Source organism: Pseudonaja textilis, chromosome 1, assembly GCF_049901715.1.
Source record: "Pseudonaja textilis isolate UNSWEBS1 chromosome 1, rPseTex1.2, whole genome shotgun sequence".
NCBI lineage: Eukaryota > Metazoa > Chordata > Lepidosauria > Squamata > Elapidae > Pseudonaja > Pseudonaja textilis.
In genome coordinates, this window is record NC_141990.1 from 290,462,921 (window position 1) to 290,479,309 (window position 16,389).

At 42.3% G+C, this 16,389-nt stretch overlaps 1 pseudogene; it reads right to left on the reverse strand.

Annotated features, from left to right (window-relative positions):
* Nucleotides 1-7,327: 7,327 nt before the first annotated feature.
* On the reverse strand, nucleotides 7,328-15,196 carry LOC148128249 (uncharacterized; annotated as a pseudogene).
* Nucleotides 15,197-16,389: the final 1,193 nt, after the last annotated feature.

Sequence of the window (16,389 nt, forward strand, 5' to 3'; positions counted from 1 at the left end):
GATGTCTGAAGGGTGAAACAATTTCCCCATTCAATGAGGAAAAGGCAAAGCTGTATTAATTAAATCTAAGAATCAGATCCATGGAGTACAGCTATATCTGTAAAAATGACTTGGAGGAAAGAAGAACTATTCAAATGAAAATGCCATAGAATTATGCTGACGGTAATATTTTCAAAGAAAAAAACAAGTTTGCATGATTGCTTATTTGTGGTCAGTGAGACTTATATGTTGGCACAGTTTTCAACAACATATTCCATGCAATATGTCTGATTACACTATTCTTCATTCCCAGCCATTATTGCCAATGGGAGGTACATTCGCCTAAAATCTTATTCATAAGCATGGAGACAGTATTGTAAATTAAGGACTACCTGTGGCTACTATATATTTGCATGTGGATAAAGACAGTATAAAGACAATTAATGTTATTAATGTAATGCAATTTAATTTAATTTGCTACTTGATTTCCATATGATTGTGGGCAGTTTACAACTAAGAACCAATTTATACTGTACCTATATATACCTACAAGAAACACAACAGACAGAATAATCAAACCCAAATATAATTTGTAGTCCTCCTACTTGCTGGCATAGAAAAATCCAATAACCTTGCTATGGCAGGAAATCAGAGATATTATGGGGATCCAAAAGCTTTTCTTTATTGGAATTTTGTACATAGGTTTTGTGACAACCAATAGTTTAAGACAAGGGTTGATTACTCTCCTCCAAAATGAAATTGGTTTGATCTCAGAGCATATCAAAGAACAAAAAGAACACAACAGACAACAACTGGCTACTTATATATCATTACTTACTTTGCCACCCCAAGAAAGATTCTTTTTCAGTGTGAAGTTCCAAATTTTACCATCAGCAGTTTTATAAAGGAAAAATAATAAAATCCCTCCAGCTTTTAGAAGTGTCCTTTTGGCTCCAGTGCTGTTGAATCCATCTTTTATGCATTGTTACCTTGCTCTTTATATAAAGATATAATGTCAGAGGCATCTGTAGGGAGAGATGTGGGTCAAAAAATAAAGATGACACAACCTCACTTATTTTCTATGTGCATGACACACTTTTTATTTTGAAGGGTAACACTTCCGTTGCAAAATCCAATCTGCCATCTTGATTATTTTGACACTTCACTCCCAGAGGAATCTCCCTGTTTAGCACTTACATGTTCCAGGTTGAACTGTCAAAATGCCTGCTATTTTTTTTAACCAGACAATAAAGCTTTTGTTACACACAATATTGCAAAGTTTTGTATAGCAGCTGCCAACAAGTAAGTGACCTTGGGTTCTTTTGGATAATATCTCCATATGAGTTTCTTCAGGTGGTTTTTTACATTGTTGGTATTTAAATGGCATTTTTTTTTATCTTGACTGGTTTGTGTAGTGTTGCTCTTTGATTAAAATAAATTGCATTATTTCTTTTTTCATCTTTGCTTCCATCAGCTTTATCTGAATCTGTCGACTGTGGCTTGTCTTCCCAAACAAGATTTGCAATCCAGAGTTTGAAATGAGGAGGAGGGTAGAAAATAATGTGTAAGCATAAGATTACTGGTTCACTGGTTATTTTATTGTATATAATTAACATGAACAATATTAATATATTTTATTATATAATAAAATAGTAATATTTATGGTATTACTATGATAGTATTTATAAATTACTTAGAAGCATACAGAAACAAAAATAAAGCAGAGGATTTTTAAATCAAATAGATAAGATTTTTAAATCAGATAGATAGGTAAAAGAGAAATAATACCTATGGTGCCCAATATTTTTTTTAAATACTGATATGTTCTGATAATAACAGTGAAAAATGCATAGGATTAAAAACAAATCATAGTTTAGAGTTATACTATGTTTGCCTATATAATAATGCAGTTGTGTGGTGTTGTGTGTTTTTGTGGAGAAAAAAGCAGACACTTTGATAATTGGTAGAGATGGATCCCCTACTTCCCATTTATTTTTCAATCCAAATCTTTTGACACAAAGATGAGGAAAGAAGACTTCAAAGCAGAGTTCTTGCTCCAGAGCAATGCATACAAGGTTGGTGCCATTTCTAGCAAAAATATTTCCTTTTCAACTTTGATGGCAGTTGTTATGAGCAAATTTTGACCTCCAAATGTTAGAATCTTTTTCCACCCTCCTAAATAGAAATTCATAATGAATATACAAATTGCTGTATATCTCTGGAATCAAAATGCCTGAGACTTACATATTAGGTGGCCAGTGCCAGTTCATCCAAATTACTCATCTTAGCAATGCAAATAGCTGCAAATAACTATATTTTTGTAAGCACATGTACTCTATAACCCCATTGTTGATAAAAGTCTTTGCCCTGAAGCATCAACGTTTTGTATTTCCCACAGTAATCTGGCAGGCATTCTGTTCTGCAACAGATGTAGGCTCTTTTAGTTTTCATATATGCATGGTGCTTAGAACCAATATTTTTCTCACTATATTCTATATATTTCTGTTGGCTGTGACAAAAAATAAGAAAAGGAAGGAAACATAAGGTAATCCTGTATAATTTATAAGTTACCGAGCTAAGCAGCCATGGGCTGTGGTAATTCTGGGCTGTAAATCATCATAAGTCCCCTGACTTGTGTTCTTATTCATTAATAAATCCTAATATGCCTACTAGGATGATGAGTACAAAGCTAGCAAGAACAGAGTTGTCATCACCCAGGGAACAAGCGAAGAGAAGTCCTCAGAGTAAGCAGAAACCTTCTACTTTCCTAGATGAAGTGTTGGAAAGCCTCTCCTAACAAAGCCTCTCCCAGCACAGAGACTTCACAACCAACACAGGTGCAAGCTGGCATGGTAGACCATCCAGATCACATTACGAAGTCTCTGTGCTTTGCAATAGTGGGTGACTTGCAAGTAGGTAAGCCATCTGATCATCATCTCTCACAGCTTGAAAAGTCTACCACCTCTCAATTTGTGGAAGCAACACTGGAATCTGGCCCCGTGCTCTGAACTCTGTGCTCCAGGACTCTAATTCTGGACATTAGTTCTAATTTTGGCATGCTCTTCAGAATTCTATGACATTACAATGCTCCCTGACCTTGATTTATTTGACTTTTACATGGTAAATGCATGTCCCACACACTTCCCCAGTAACCCTATTCCTATTTCCTCGCTCCTTACCTGTTCTGCATATACAGCCTTTCTTGTTTCCTGCTCTTGTTTCTTGTTTCTGACCTCTGACTTCAGCACACTTCCAGCATATGCTTGATTCCAGCTCCTTGACAAGTCTTAAACATAGTTGCCATATCCCTGTGTGCAGCTGCCAACTCCTTAATCACTCATCCTTACCCTTGAAATTGAAACATAAAATGTGGAGCATAAAGATCCATGACACTAAGTAGTAACTTAAGAAATGTTGAAGTTAAATAGAGTTCCTTGAGATGTTTAATTCAAATAATTTGATCTGTCTGAATTCTCATACAAAGTAGCCTTACACAAAAAGACCATAGCAAAAGGCAAAATACCTTTCTGTTTTTACACTTCTCCAAATGAAGCTCTGCACTACAAAATAGAATTTAAAGTGCAAGTTTGGAAATAAAAAAACATTCAACAAAAATACAATTTTAAATGGCATGTTTAAATGAGAATGCAGTTGCTGCTTAAATAATTATTAACATGAAAATTAGATTGCATGGATTTAAAAATTACACATAAAATTGAAGGGACAAGACACATATCTAGCACTAGGGATTCTTTTGCTTTTTCAAATGATATTGCAGGTGATATTCAATGAGGATAGCAACATGAACCTGCAGTGCTGAATTCAGACTCCAGTAAACCTGGAATAAAAATACACTTACTCTAAGTAGTTATAACTAGCTACAATTTATTTGCTTTGAGTAGCACTCTATTTTTGCAGCACATGGAACAAATTAAATAAAATGGAGTTTACCACAGAAGCGTAAATCACAAATTGGCAGACCTGGCTTAATCTCATATATGTATGACTATTTTCTCTGCTCAGCATTTTATGAAATGAACAAAACTAGAACCTACAAGAGACAGGAGAAGCACTTAAAAAAAGAAGTAATGTTAAGTCTTCACTATGGCTGTTTAGTTGATCAAAAGATGCACCACAAATCAATTTTATGTACACTGAGGCTATGGAAGTACAATAAACTTCCCCAAATTCAAGGTCACTCAGTAGAGGCAAACTTTCAAAATCTGTTTATAACACTAGCTTCGTGTAAAACCAAAATGCCAAGGGATCTACAAAATGAAAAAAAAAGAAAAAAGTGGCAGGTCAAAAGATATGGCAAGATTAACTAAATCACCTGTTAGTGCAAAGACATCAGAATGACATTAAGCCAAACTTCTTGCAGTGGTATTTGTAAGGGGAAATCATAAAAGACAAGATGACAGCTGCAAATATGCAATCTAAACATGAGATTTAAAAGGGGGTGGGTCTTTCATTACATAGTTGCAGCTACTTTGTTGACTTTTTAACTCACTATCTCTCTTCCACCCTCCCTCCCTCTCTCTCTCTCTCTCTCCCTCCCTCTCCCCACCTTTCTTTTTCTGGCTTCATGAAAATTGTTATATGGTCGATTGTCAAAATTTAAATGGCCCCATCTTGAAGTTTCCATGTAGCTTTACCTTTGAAACCAGGAAGTACTTGACAAAATGTCAGGCAGCAGTCTACTTGGTGGACCTCTACAATCCAAGAACTTCTTCTGTATAATAGGATGTGTAGAGACACTTTAAGAATCGCAATTACACTACTATAGTTGCCTTTACAGCAGGTGTTTCAAACTCACGATGACACATTGTCATCACATGATGTGTCACAATTTTCCCCCCTTCACTAAAATGGGGGTGAGCACGGCCAACATGTAACACATCCAGCCTGTGGGCTGGGAGTTTGACACTCCTGCTTTACAACAGTGGTGTACAATATTTATAATAGAGCTGCATACAGATAATTCTCAATTTAAGACCACTTAGTGACTGTTCAGAGTTACAACTGACCTCAAAGAGATACTTACAACCTAGATTAGAGATTCCTACCGTTTTTCTCTCTCCCTCTCCCTCTGCCTCCTCTCTCTTTCACACACACACAGATACCATGGTCAAATGATTGCATTTTGTGCACTGAGCAAACAGCTGGGTACTATACTAGAATACTTCTGAAAATTTGTTGTCAAATTGTAATGAGTAAGGCAAAAAAAGTGTAACTTTCTAAGACAACTAGTGGATCACTAGTTAATTAATGCATTCAATTAATTCAACATTAGTTACATTTGCATCCACTCCTATTTTTTTTTGTATGCTGCCCAATTCTTTTTAAAAAATTGAGCCCCAATATAAGAACTTTTTGACCATGGCTGTTTGCCTAACACAGGTAAACAAAAAAACCTGTTTGGCTTTACAGTTTAAAACCATCAAAATGTGTCATTTTTAGAAGTTACATTTCAGAAATCTAGTCTGATGAATTCCAGACTTTTTCTCACACTGCTAAATGCTGATGATTGGCCTACCCACCCTGAACTGACTTGGTTTACAAAGAAATCATACAATTTCTGAAGATTAGTTAAATACTTTCCTTTTCTCCCAACCTTAAATATGGATATAATAATGGGTAGAAATAAGATATTGTTTCTGTTTCTCTGCCTTTTTGCCTATATTTTGTGCAAATTTCTTTCAAACTTCTCTAGATGGAGCTTTTGAGTGAATTCAGGAAAACTGCAAATAGCAAAAGCAAAGGGAATGGAAGATAGGACATTGCAAGGAAAGACAGGACATTTACATATTGTCCTTGATCACCTTGTAATTACATAAACTGAAAATTACTAGCAAAAGGATTTCACTTATGGGAAAGTTCTCTTTTATCAAACAAGAGTAGAGAGCTTTGTTTTCCTGCACAATAATGGGTTCATATCCAATACTAACTTCATATCCAATACTATGGAGATATTATAACAAATGCTCCTTTCTTTTTAATAGGTAAACGATAACCAAGTTCCCATCATACAGCTATTTACAAACACAATGCAAGATACCCAGTGTTAATATTATGCCCTTTAATGGTGTGTATGCTCAGAGCTCATATTTATCTTTAGAAGAGATAATCCTAAATCCTAACACAATGTTTTTACTTGCTCTGCTGTTTTATATTTCCCTGTCAATTGTACAACACTGACTGTAAACCAGTATTGATGCCTTAATACTTCAATTGTTCATTATCTCTTGGAAACCCAGCTTTTATTTCTTCCATCATTTCAGAGACAGATGAATCCTGTATCCCAACAATTTATTCAGCAATTCAGGATGTAAGTTTTGTCACTAAACAGTTTGCCTCTGATGCCTCATAACTGTCCATTCATGGTTCACCCAGGACAATTCAAGGGGAAAAAATATTTAATGTAGTTCTGCTGATGTGCAAATTTATATTCTTATCACACATTTAGGATTTTTGGGGAAAACTCACTTCACAGGAAAAGCTCACTCAAGTCACTAAAGACCAGGGAGATATGAGGATTTTAAGGATTTTCAGGGCATTACTTCTGTCTAAAATCAGGGTTCCATTACAGTTCCACAGCATCATCAAACCAGTCAGGAAGAACATTTTGCCAAGAAATTGAAAAATACCATAAATAGAAATGGCCAAACAAAATGACAAAATGACAAAATGACTGTATTCGTGTGTTCAAAGGAAGGGGAGCTATTTTCTTCTCTTTTAGTAAGGGAAGTGGGAAACAGTGTTGATTACTTCATAGACTACTGTAGCTCTACTGGAAGTACATTCAGTAACTGGAAAATCTGAAAAAGGGTCATAGAATATTTGCCAACCATTGACCTTTTTCAGTCCCAGGTAATTGTTCAGCGCAGCTAAGCAATAGTGGGCTAAAATTGTTATCAGCTCCAAAGCTATAAACACAGGGCTTCTGGGTGAGGTTCCAAGTCAAACTAGAGATCCCTGAAGGAACATGGAAGTATTGTGGTTGAGATTATTATTATTATTATTATTATTATTATTATTATTATTATTATTATTATTATTATTATTCACAAAAAATGACAGTGTACATAGCAAACGAAATAACTATGCTGGATTTCGTAAAACAAATCACTAGTCAAATACTTCTCAAGTGTTTAGGCCTGCGTGATATATTGGCAGATTATGCAAGCAGATCCCAGTAAGGTGGCCTTCTGTAGCTGACCAATGGTGATTTTGTCAGTGCCAATTGTTTTTAAGTGCTTGCCTGGGTCTTTAGGCACAGCACCCCATGTTCCAAGTACCACTGGAACCCCCTGCACTGGTTTATGCCAGAGTCTCTGCAGTTCGATTTTCAAGTCTTGATATCTGGTGATTTTTTTTCAAGTTGTTTCTCGTTGATTCTGCTGTCACCAGGTATGGCAATGTTGACAATCCACACTTTTTTCTTCTCCACAATCATATCTGAGATATTATGTTCCAAAACTTTGTCAGTCTGTATTCGGAAGTCCCACAGTAGTTTTGCATGCTCATTTTCAACACTTGTTCAGGCTTATGATCCCACCAGTTCTTTGCTACAGGCAGATGGTAGTTGCAACACAACTTCCAATGGACCATCTGAGAGACTGTGTTGTGACGTTGTTTGTAGTCAGTCTGAGCAATTGTCTTGCAACAGCTCAATATGTGATCAATGGTTTTATCTGCTTCTTTTTAGAGTCTGCATTTGGGGTCATCAGTATATTTTTCTATTCTGGCTTTGATTACATTCGTTCTGATGGCTTGTTCTTGGGCTGCAAGAATCAGGCCTTCTGTCTCTTTCTTCAGTGTTCTGTTGGTCAGCCATAACCAGGTCTTTTCCTTATCTATTTTTCCTTGGATCTTTTCAAGGAACTGCCCATGCAGTGCTTTGTTACGCCAGCTGTCAACCGAAGTTTGCATCGCTGTTTTCCTGTATTGATTCTTGGATTGCTGCACTTTGAGCAGCTTCCTGTTGTTGACCTCCATCAAAGCTCGTTCAACACTGTCTTTCACATAATCTGCCAGAACATGCTTTTCTTCTTTGACTATCTGCTTCACTTGCAAAAGTCTTCTGTCGCTTGCTTTTCTGGGCAAATACAGCCTATCAACGTCACTTTGTGGATGCAGTGCATAGTGTATGGTCATCAGTTTTCTAGTTTTCCTATCCAGGCTGTCCAGCTCTGCCTGTGTCCAGTTTATGATCCTAGAAGTATATCTGATGATGGATATGGCCCAGGTATTTATAGCCTTGATGGTGTTACCACCATTTCAGTTTACTTTTTAGAATTTTTCTGACCCCTTGTGTGTATTCTTTGCTGGTCACATTTTTCACTTGCCCATGCTTGATATTGTCCAGCTGCAGTATGCCCAGGTATTTGTAGGCTTCGGGTTGGTGGCACTTGATGGCTTGTCCATTGGGCATTTCGATTCCATCACTTTCTATGATTTTTCCTTTCTTCAGTGCCACTGTGGTGCATTTGTCCAGGCCAAACTCTATGTTGATGTCAGTGCTGAAAATTCGAACTGTATTGGTCAGTGACTGGATTTTGATTTCTGATTTTCCATATAATTTCATTTGTGAGGTGAGAGATTTTCTGAGAATTTTTAGCAGTTTGATAATCCAGGTTAGTTTTCTGTAAAATTGTTGACAGGGGGATCATGATGATGATGAACAGCAGAGATGACAAAGAATCATTCTGGAAAATCCCTCTTTTGATGTTGACTAGTCCGTAGCTTTCACTTCCAATGAACAGTTCTGTTTTCATCACAGTTGTAGTGAAAGTGCCAATGCATTTGCATATTCTGATGACATCCAGGCACTTGATGATCCAGCTGTGTGGTAGTGAATCAAATGCTTTCTTGTAATCAATCCAAGTTGTATGCAGATTTGTTTTTCAGCCTTTGCAATTCTCTAGAATCATTTTGTCGATCAGGAGCTGATCTTTTGTGCCTCTGCTTCTTTGTTTGTTTCCTTTCTGCTCTATCAGCAAGATGTTATTTGCTTCTAGGTAGTCCTGGATCCTGTCAGCTATGATGCCAGTCAGCAGCTTGAACATGGTTGGCAGACATGTTATTGGCCTGTAATTTGCAAGTTTTGTCTCTTTTGCTGGATCCTTCTGTATCAAGTAGGTTTTCCCAGCTGTTAACTATTCACTGATGATTCTTGTCTGCAGAATTTCATTGAATTGTTCGACCATTTTTTTCATCCAGGCTGGTCAGGTATTTGAGCCAAAAGCCATGCAGTTGATCATTACCAAGCGATGTCTGGTTCTTAACTTTTTTCACTCTGTTGCTTATCATTTCAGTAGATATTTCCAGTTGGTGTTGTAGATTGAGCAATGAGAGGCTAGACCAGGGCATGGATGCAACAAGACTTTATTAAGGACTGAACGTGTTAGCCCTGCCTGGAGCAGGCTCACAGCGAACAGCGGCTGGCCGAACCCTGCAGCCGGCTTTTATAGCCGGCTGTCGAGGGAGGCCAGCCAATGAGGGGCAGCAAACGCCCCCGCAGCATGAACGGACCTGGGTGAGGACTTTGGCAAGTTCCAGGGACATAACACCCCTTCCCCCCAGATGCGAACACGCATAGTCATTTAAATAAGTGGGCGGTCTGTGCTGGCGCCCCGAGCGTCGTAACTCCGGTGAGTTACCAAGTGTCTCAGAGTTCGAGGAAACTGGTAGGGTTGGTGATGGGGTGCAGCCTCGCTCTGAGGTCTGCGCTGGTACCGGTGCGGTGCTCCTGGCCGGCGATGTCATGGCCCCGTCTGCTGGTTTGGGTGGAGGACCCATCGGGCAGTCCCGGTCTACTGCCTGCTCCCTTGGCTCGGGTGATGGTGGTGAAGAGCCTCTGGCGTGGTCTTCGATGAGAGTTTGGTGTGGCACCTGGGGACCGACCTGAGCCCACGATCCGGTACTGGCGAAGGTACCCTGTCGCTTCCTTAGCTGGTCCAGGTGCCTTCTCCATATGCGGCCGTCTTCCAGCTGGACTCGGTACGACCTGGGGCCGGTGATGGCTACTATCACTCCTGGAATCCAAAGTGGGTCTCCGGCATAGTTCCTTGCAAAGACATGTTCCTGCAAGACAAAATCTCTGACCCCCGTCATTGAAGCGAGAGGGGTGTCAGGGCAATAGTGAGGGTGGAGCCTATCCAATACAGTTCTTAGGCGTCTACCCATCAGAAGTTCAGCCGGGGATTTGTTGGTGACCATGCAAGGGGTTGAGTGTTGGCTTAGCAAGAAGCGGGAGAGTTTGTGATGCCAATCTTCTTTGCTGAATCTGGCTAACGCTTCTTTAGTGGATCTAACGGCTCTCTCTGCCAATCCATTGCTGGCAGGATGAAAGGGGGCCGTGAAGATGTGTCGGATGCCAAGATTGGTGGCAAAGTGGCTAAATTCTGTTGAGGCAAACTGGGGACCATTATCCGAAACTATGGTATCTGGTAGCCCGTGTGTTACGAATAGGCGGGTCAGGGCCTTGGTAACCGCTTGCGTGGTGGTCGTGGATAGTTGGGCCACATCGATCCATTTAGAGTATGAATCTACGACCACCAAGAAGGTTTTGCCGTGTATTGGTCCCGCTAAGTCAATGTGTAGCCTTGACCAAGGTGCGTTGGCGCTCTCCCACTTTGTGGGGGTGGTGACTGGAGGGGATGGTCTGGATTCCTGACAGGGTTGGCAAGAGCTTACACACTTGACAATGTCGGCGTCCAAGCCAGGCCACCAGACGTAGCTCCGAGCCAACGCTTTCATCCGGACGATGCCCTGGTGGCCCTCGTGTAGTGCCTCTAAGACTGGTGTGCGAAGCGAGGCCAGAATGACAACTCGGGTGCCCCACAACAGGCAGCCCTGTAAGCTGGATAGTTCCTGTTGACGGGTCTTAAAAGGTGTGAATTCGACTGCGAGGTTAGAGCCCGGCCACCCCCTCCTCACCCAGTCCAGTACCTGGGCGATGGTTTTGTCCATCTTGGATTTGGTGGCGATGTCGAGGGCGGTGACAGGAAGGTCGAGCTCGGTGACATCGAAGATGGCATGGACCGGGGCCGGGTCTTCAGCTGGAGCTGGCAGGGGGCAGCGGCTGAGGGCGTCTGCGTGGCTTAACGTTTTTCCTGGGTGGTGGATGAGCTTGTACGAGTAAGCCGCCAGGAACAAGGTCCACCTCGTCATTCTGGGAGACAACACTTGGGGAGTCTGTTTGTCTCCCGATAGAAGACCCAGGAGAGGCTTGTGATCCGTGATTAGTTCGAAGTTGTGGCCAAAAAGGAATTCATGAAATTTCTTTACCGCTGCCACTGCGGCTAAAGCCTCCTTGTCGATTTGACTATAGTTACGCTCTGTTGCCGAGAGCGTTCTGGAAAAGAAAGCGATTGGTGCCTCGGAGCCGTTGGGTAGTCTATGGCTTAATACGGCTCCAATCCCAAAAGGGGGTGCGTCCGCTGCTAGTACCAATGGGAGGTGTGGGTCAAATTGAATAAGGACCGCATCTGATGTGAGCAGTGATTTGACTGCAAAAAGCGGTGTCTTCCTTGTGTCCCCAGTGCCAAGGTGATTTTTAATCTAAGAGCCTGTGTAAAGGCTCTGCTACTGACGCTTTGTGAGGTAGGAATGACGCATAAAAGTTCAATAATCCCAAAAAGGCTTGAAGCTCGGCTTTAGTGGTTGGCATGGGTGCCTCATGGATTGCCTTGACCTTGGATTCTAGGGGGTGGATGCCTGAGGCGTCAATTCTATAGCCCAGAAAGTCCACCTGTCTAGTGGCAATGGCACACTTCTCTCTTTTTAATTTGAGGCCATGCTGTCTGAACCTGTCTAACACTGCTCTGACTCTCTGGAAGAGTTGGGGCCTGTCCCTGGCCGAGACCAATATGTCGTCGAAGTAGGGCACTACGCCTGGGAGGCCCTGAAGTATACGCTCCATGAGGGATTGGAAGATGCCCGGGGCAACACTTACGCCAAACTGGAGACGCCTGCACCGGAAGGCACCCCTGTGGGTCACAATAGTTTGCAGTTCGGCTGTTTGGTTGTCAACAGGGAACTGTTGATACGCTTGTGACATGTCCAATTTGGCAAAAATGTTGCCAGGCTCAAAGGTATGCAATAAATGTTGAATGACCGGGACTGGGTACGCGCTAACTTGTAGAAAGTGGTTAATTGTTGTTTTGTAATCTGAACAAATTCTCAGGCTGCCATCCTTTTTAAGGGGTGTGACAATTGGCGTCTCCCATTTGGCGAAGTCTGTCGGCTCAATGACCCCTTGCTTTAATAATTTATCCAGCTCTGCGTCCAGTTTAGGCCGAATGGGGAATGGGACTCTACGAGGTTTCAGCCGGACTGGAACCGCTTGGGGGTCAACTGCAAATGAGATGGGGGTACCATTATAACACCCTAACTCATTGCTGAATACGTCTGAGTAGTCAGTGAATAAGGAGTCAGTGTCAGAAGCTGAGACAGCATGGACTCCTGTTAACCCTAGGCCGAGGTAGGGGAACCAATCAAGCCCCAAGAGACTAGGGAGGTTGCCGTTAACTACCACTAGAGGCAGGTGGCCTTTGAAAGCTTTAAAATTAACCAGGAACTTGCCTTTGCCAAGTACTGGAATGTCCTTTCCCTGATAGTCCCTCAAGGTGATCTGGCACTTCTGGAGCTGGTTTCTGGATAGTCTGGGCTGGATTTTCTTGAGAGTGCTCCAAGAGATGATTGAGAGCGCTGACCCCGTGTCAACCTCCATACGACAAGGTTTACCTTCTAATAAAATGGAGAGTGTGATTTTACTAATAGAATGACAGGTGTGGTTAGCATGGTAGCAAGTGTGACAATTTAGTACTTGCCTTTGGGGTCCAGAATGGGAAAAGGAAGGAACCTTTTGTGCTGAGTTGTGCGCGGCCTGGCAGACTCTGGCGATGTGGCCTTTTTTGTGGCAATTGTTGCAGATGGCACCCTTGAATTTGCACGAAGCTCTCGAGTGAGGTCCGCCACAGGATAGGCACAGTATGATGTGTTTGGGTGCACTGTTGCTTTCTTGCCTGGATCCTGTCTGTGGTTGTTTGGCGTGGGCGAGGCGGTGGATGTCTGTTTGATCGTCGGGATCATCTTCGTTGACCACCTCTTCTGAGTGAATGGTGGCACAGCTCTGTTTGGGAACGGGACCTTGAATTTCGGTGGCTGACTGGGTTGCCAGTTCTGCAGCCAGGGTTTCCTCGACGGCCTGGGAGAGGTTGAGATCCTTCTTGGCAAGTAGTCGCCTTTTTGAGGTGAAGGTCTTTGACCCCGCAGACGAGCTGGTCTAGGAGCATGTCATCTAAATAGTTCCCGAACCCGCAGTGGAGAGCTGCAGTCCTCAAGGCGGCCATATACTGGTTGACGGTTTCCTTTTCCGCTTGCTTCCTCATCCGGAAGGTGAAACGCCTCGCGATCTGTGAGGGCCTGGGGGAGTAATGATTGGTGAGGATCTCTAGCAATTCTGCCCAGGGGACATTCTTTAACTCACGTGGAGCGACGAGTGCTGTGGCGGTATCAAAAACGATGGCTCCGCAATAACTGAGGAAGAATGACTTCTTTCTGTGCTCTCCCGCATCAGCCAGACCAATGGCGTCGATGTAGTGGTTAAAACGATTTTTGTATGATTCCCACTTTTCTTCATCAGGCTTGAACGGTGGGAAGGCTGGGTTGGAGTTCATGTTGAGAACTTCTGCAGGTTACGCTGCTGTGAGATCTCTCTTGGACGACTAATGGTCCTTCGTGCTCTTTGTCAGGCTAGTGACTTCAGCTCTTGAGAGGTTACACAGAATCTCTCTGTTCTCTCTGGGTTACGCTATGGCTCGGGCTGCAATGGTCGTTGGCAGCGTTATTTGAATTTCGCGCTCCTGGAGAGCGTAGGCGGTAGTGGCTGACCGCAGCTGACACTGATTTGAATCTCGCGCCCTGGGCTGGCGTCAGAGACTCCCGGAATGGCAGCACCGCGCTGTATTCCGACTCGAATTCAAACGACAGCCGTTTGAATTCCGCGCTCTTTTTGAGCTGAGCGGCTGCGGCTCGCAGCGCTTCACTTTGCCTGTAGCTTGCTAACTGAGTGGCTACAGACGCTCTTCCTTTCGCTTTTGCTGACCAAGCTCTCCGGCGGTGCGGCTGCGGCTCAGCGATTTAGTGATTTCAGCTGTTGCGGATTGCCTCTGGTAGCCATCCCATCCTCGTCGCCAGTGTTGTAGATTGAGCAATGAGAGGCTAGACCAGGGCATGGATGCAACAAGACTTTATTAAGGACTGAACGTGTTAGCCCTGCCTGGAGCAGGCTCACAGCGAACAGCGGCTGGCCGAACCCTGCAGCCGGCTTTTATAGCCGGCTGTCGAGGGAGGCCAGCCAATGAGGGGCAGCAAACGCCCCCGCAGCATGAACGGACCTGGGTGGGGACTTTGGCAAGTTCCAGGGACATAACAGTTGGTCCATTTTGTTCTTGTAGAATTTCTTTTCAAAGTCTTTGATCCATCCAGCAACACTTCTAGCACTACTCAGTCTCCCACAGGTCTTTCCAAAACTGAGTAGTTGCCATTTTCTCAGGTTTTTCAATTTTCATATCTGCCTTCTAATTCAAATGATAGTCTTTGGTCTGATTAGAACAATTGATTTTGTTTGTAGTGGATGACTCTGGCTTCATATTTTTCTTATGTGCTGCTTCACAATTTCCAATGCTTCATCAATTTTTCTTGTGCTGAGCCCATATTTTTTTGATCAGGTGTTTCTTGATCTTGCTGTTCTTCATCTTTTTCTCCTGCAAATTCTTTAAGTTGCTTGCATCTGCTCTCAGGCTCTTGATTTTCAACTCCAACCTGATTTTCCACTATGGTTTTCCAGTCAATTTTCTAGGGGGCTGTGGCTGTTGAATCCCCAGTTCTTCTGTTACTATGATGGCTGTACTGTAGCAAGCTGATTTGTTTGTTCAATTGATGTTATCTGGACTTCTGCAAGTGCAGAATTCACATCTATCATCAGTGGTGCCAAATGTTTTCTGGGCATAGTCTTCAATGTTGGAAGTCTTCTTCTTTCTGCATTTGATGCAGCATGTGCCAGTTCTTGCTGCCTAGCTTTGAGGACTCCTGGTGTTTCAATGATGACTTCAGGCTCTTGCTGTTCCTGTTCTTGCAAAATATCTGCATTTTCTTCAAGTTCAGGCTGTTCCGTGGCTCCAGGTGTTGTTGGAGTATTTTCTGCCATCGCAGCAGTCTGCTATGTTCTTGTTTCACAATTATTCTGTATTTCTTCAAGTTTAACTTCACTGAACACTTTGTTCCTGATGATGAATCATTGTTGATCGGCTAGTTGTAATTCAGTTATCCTTGTGTCTGAGTATTTTTGTTTCCATAATTAGTACATCCTTTTTTGGTAGCCTCATTTTTCTGGTTCCGCTTTGTAGTAGCATTTCATTACAGTGTGGTTCTCTGATATAGTGTATTTCTGCCACTTCTGAGGTTGTTCAGCTTCCAGGCCCATGTCCTGGTTGCTTAGCTATGGGACCTGTGGCCTGTAGCCCACTTGTCAATGGATGCCCAGGTTCCCCAACACCCAATGTGGCCCTTGTTAACCTGGGTGATCACCGAGCTGGTACAAGCTTCATTTGGTTGTTTCACCATGAGTCATTAATTTACATGGGTTGCTGGGTGCCCTTCTTCATCTTCTTCTTCTTCTTCTTCTTCTTCTTCTTCTTCTTCTTCTTCTTCTTCTTCTTCTTCTTCTTCTTCTTCTTCTTCTTCTTCTTCTTCTTCTTCTTCTTCTTCTTCTTCTTCTTCTTCTTCTTCTTCTTCTCCTCCTCCTCCTCCTCCTCCTCCTCCTCCTCCTCCTCCTCCTCCTCCTCCTCCTCCTCCTCCTCCTCCTTGATTTCACAGTCAGCCAGATATTCAGACTGCTTTTGGCATTTTTGTCTACTTATTGAGGCCTTACCAAGGACCTGGGATAGGCAGATCTGGATGTTTAATGGTGCTGCAGATATCCTCACAGAATGGAAGCTGTTCCAAGTAAAACTGCCTTTTGCAATTGACTGAAAGATAATTTGTCAATGACAATAAATTTGTCAGATGGTGCTCCAATTGTTTTGGGATTGCACCCAAGGCACCAATTACTATTAGTACTACTCTTGCTTGCCATTGCCAAAGTTGTTCAATTTCTATTTTAAGGTCTATGTATTTTGTTATCTTCTCCAGTTCTTTTTCTTATACTATGCTGACTTCAGGCACTGCTACATCCACTATCCAGACTCTTTTGTCTTTCTTTTCAACAGTTGTTAAGTCTGGGATGTTATATGGTAGGTGCCTGTGGCAGGTGCCTATCTGTTTGAATTCTAAAGTCCAAGAGCATATTTAACTTCTTCATTTTCTATGCCTTTCTCTATTGTATAATCCCACCAGTTCTTC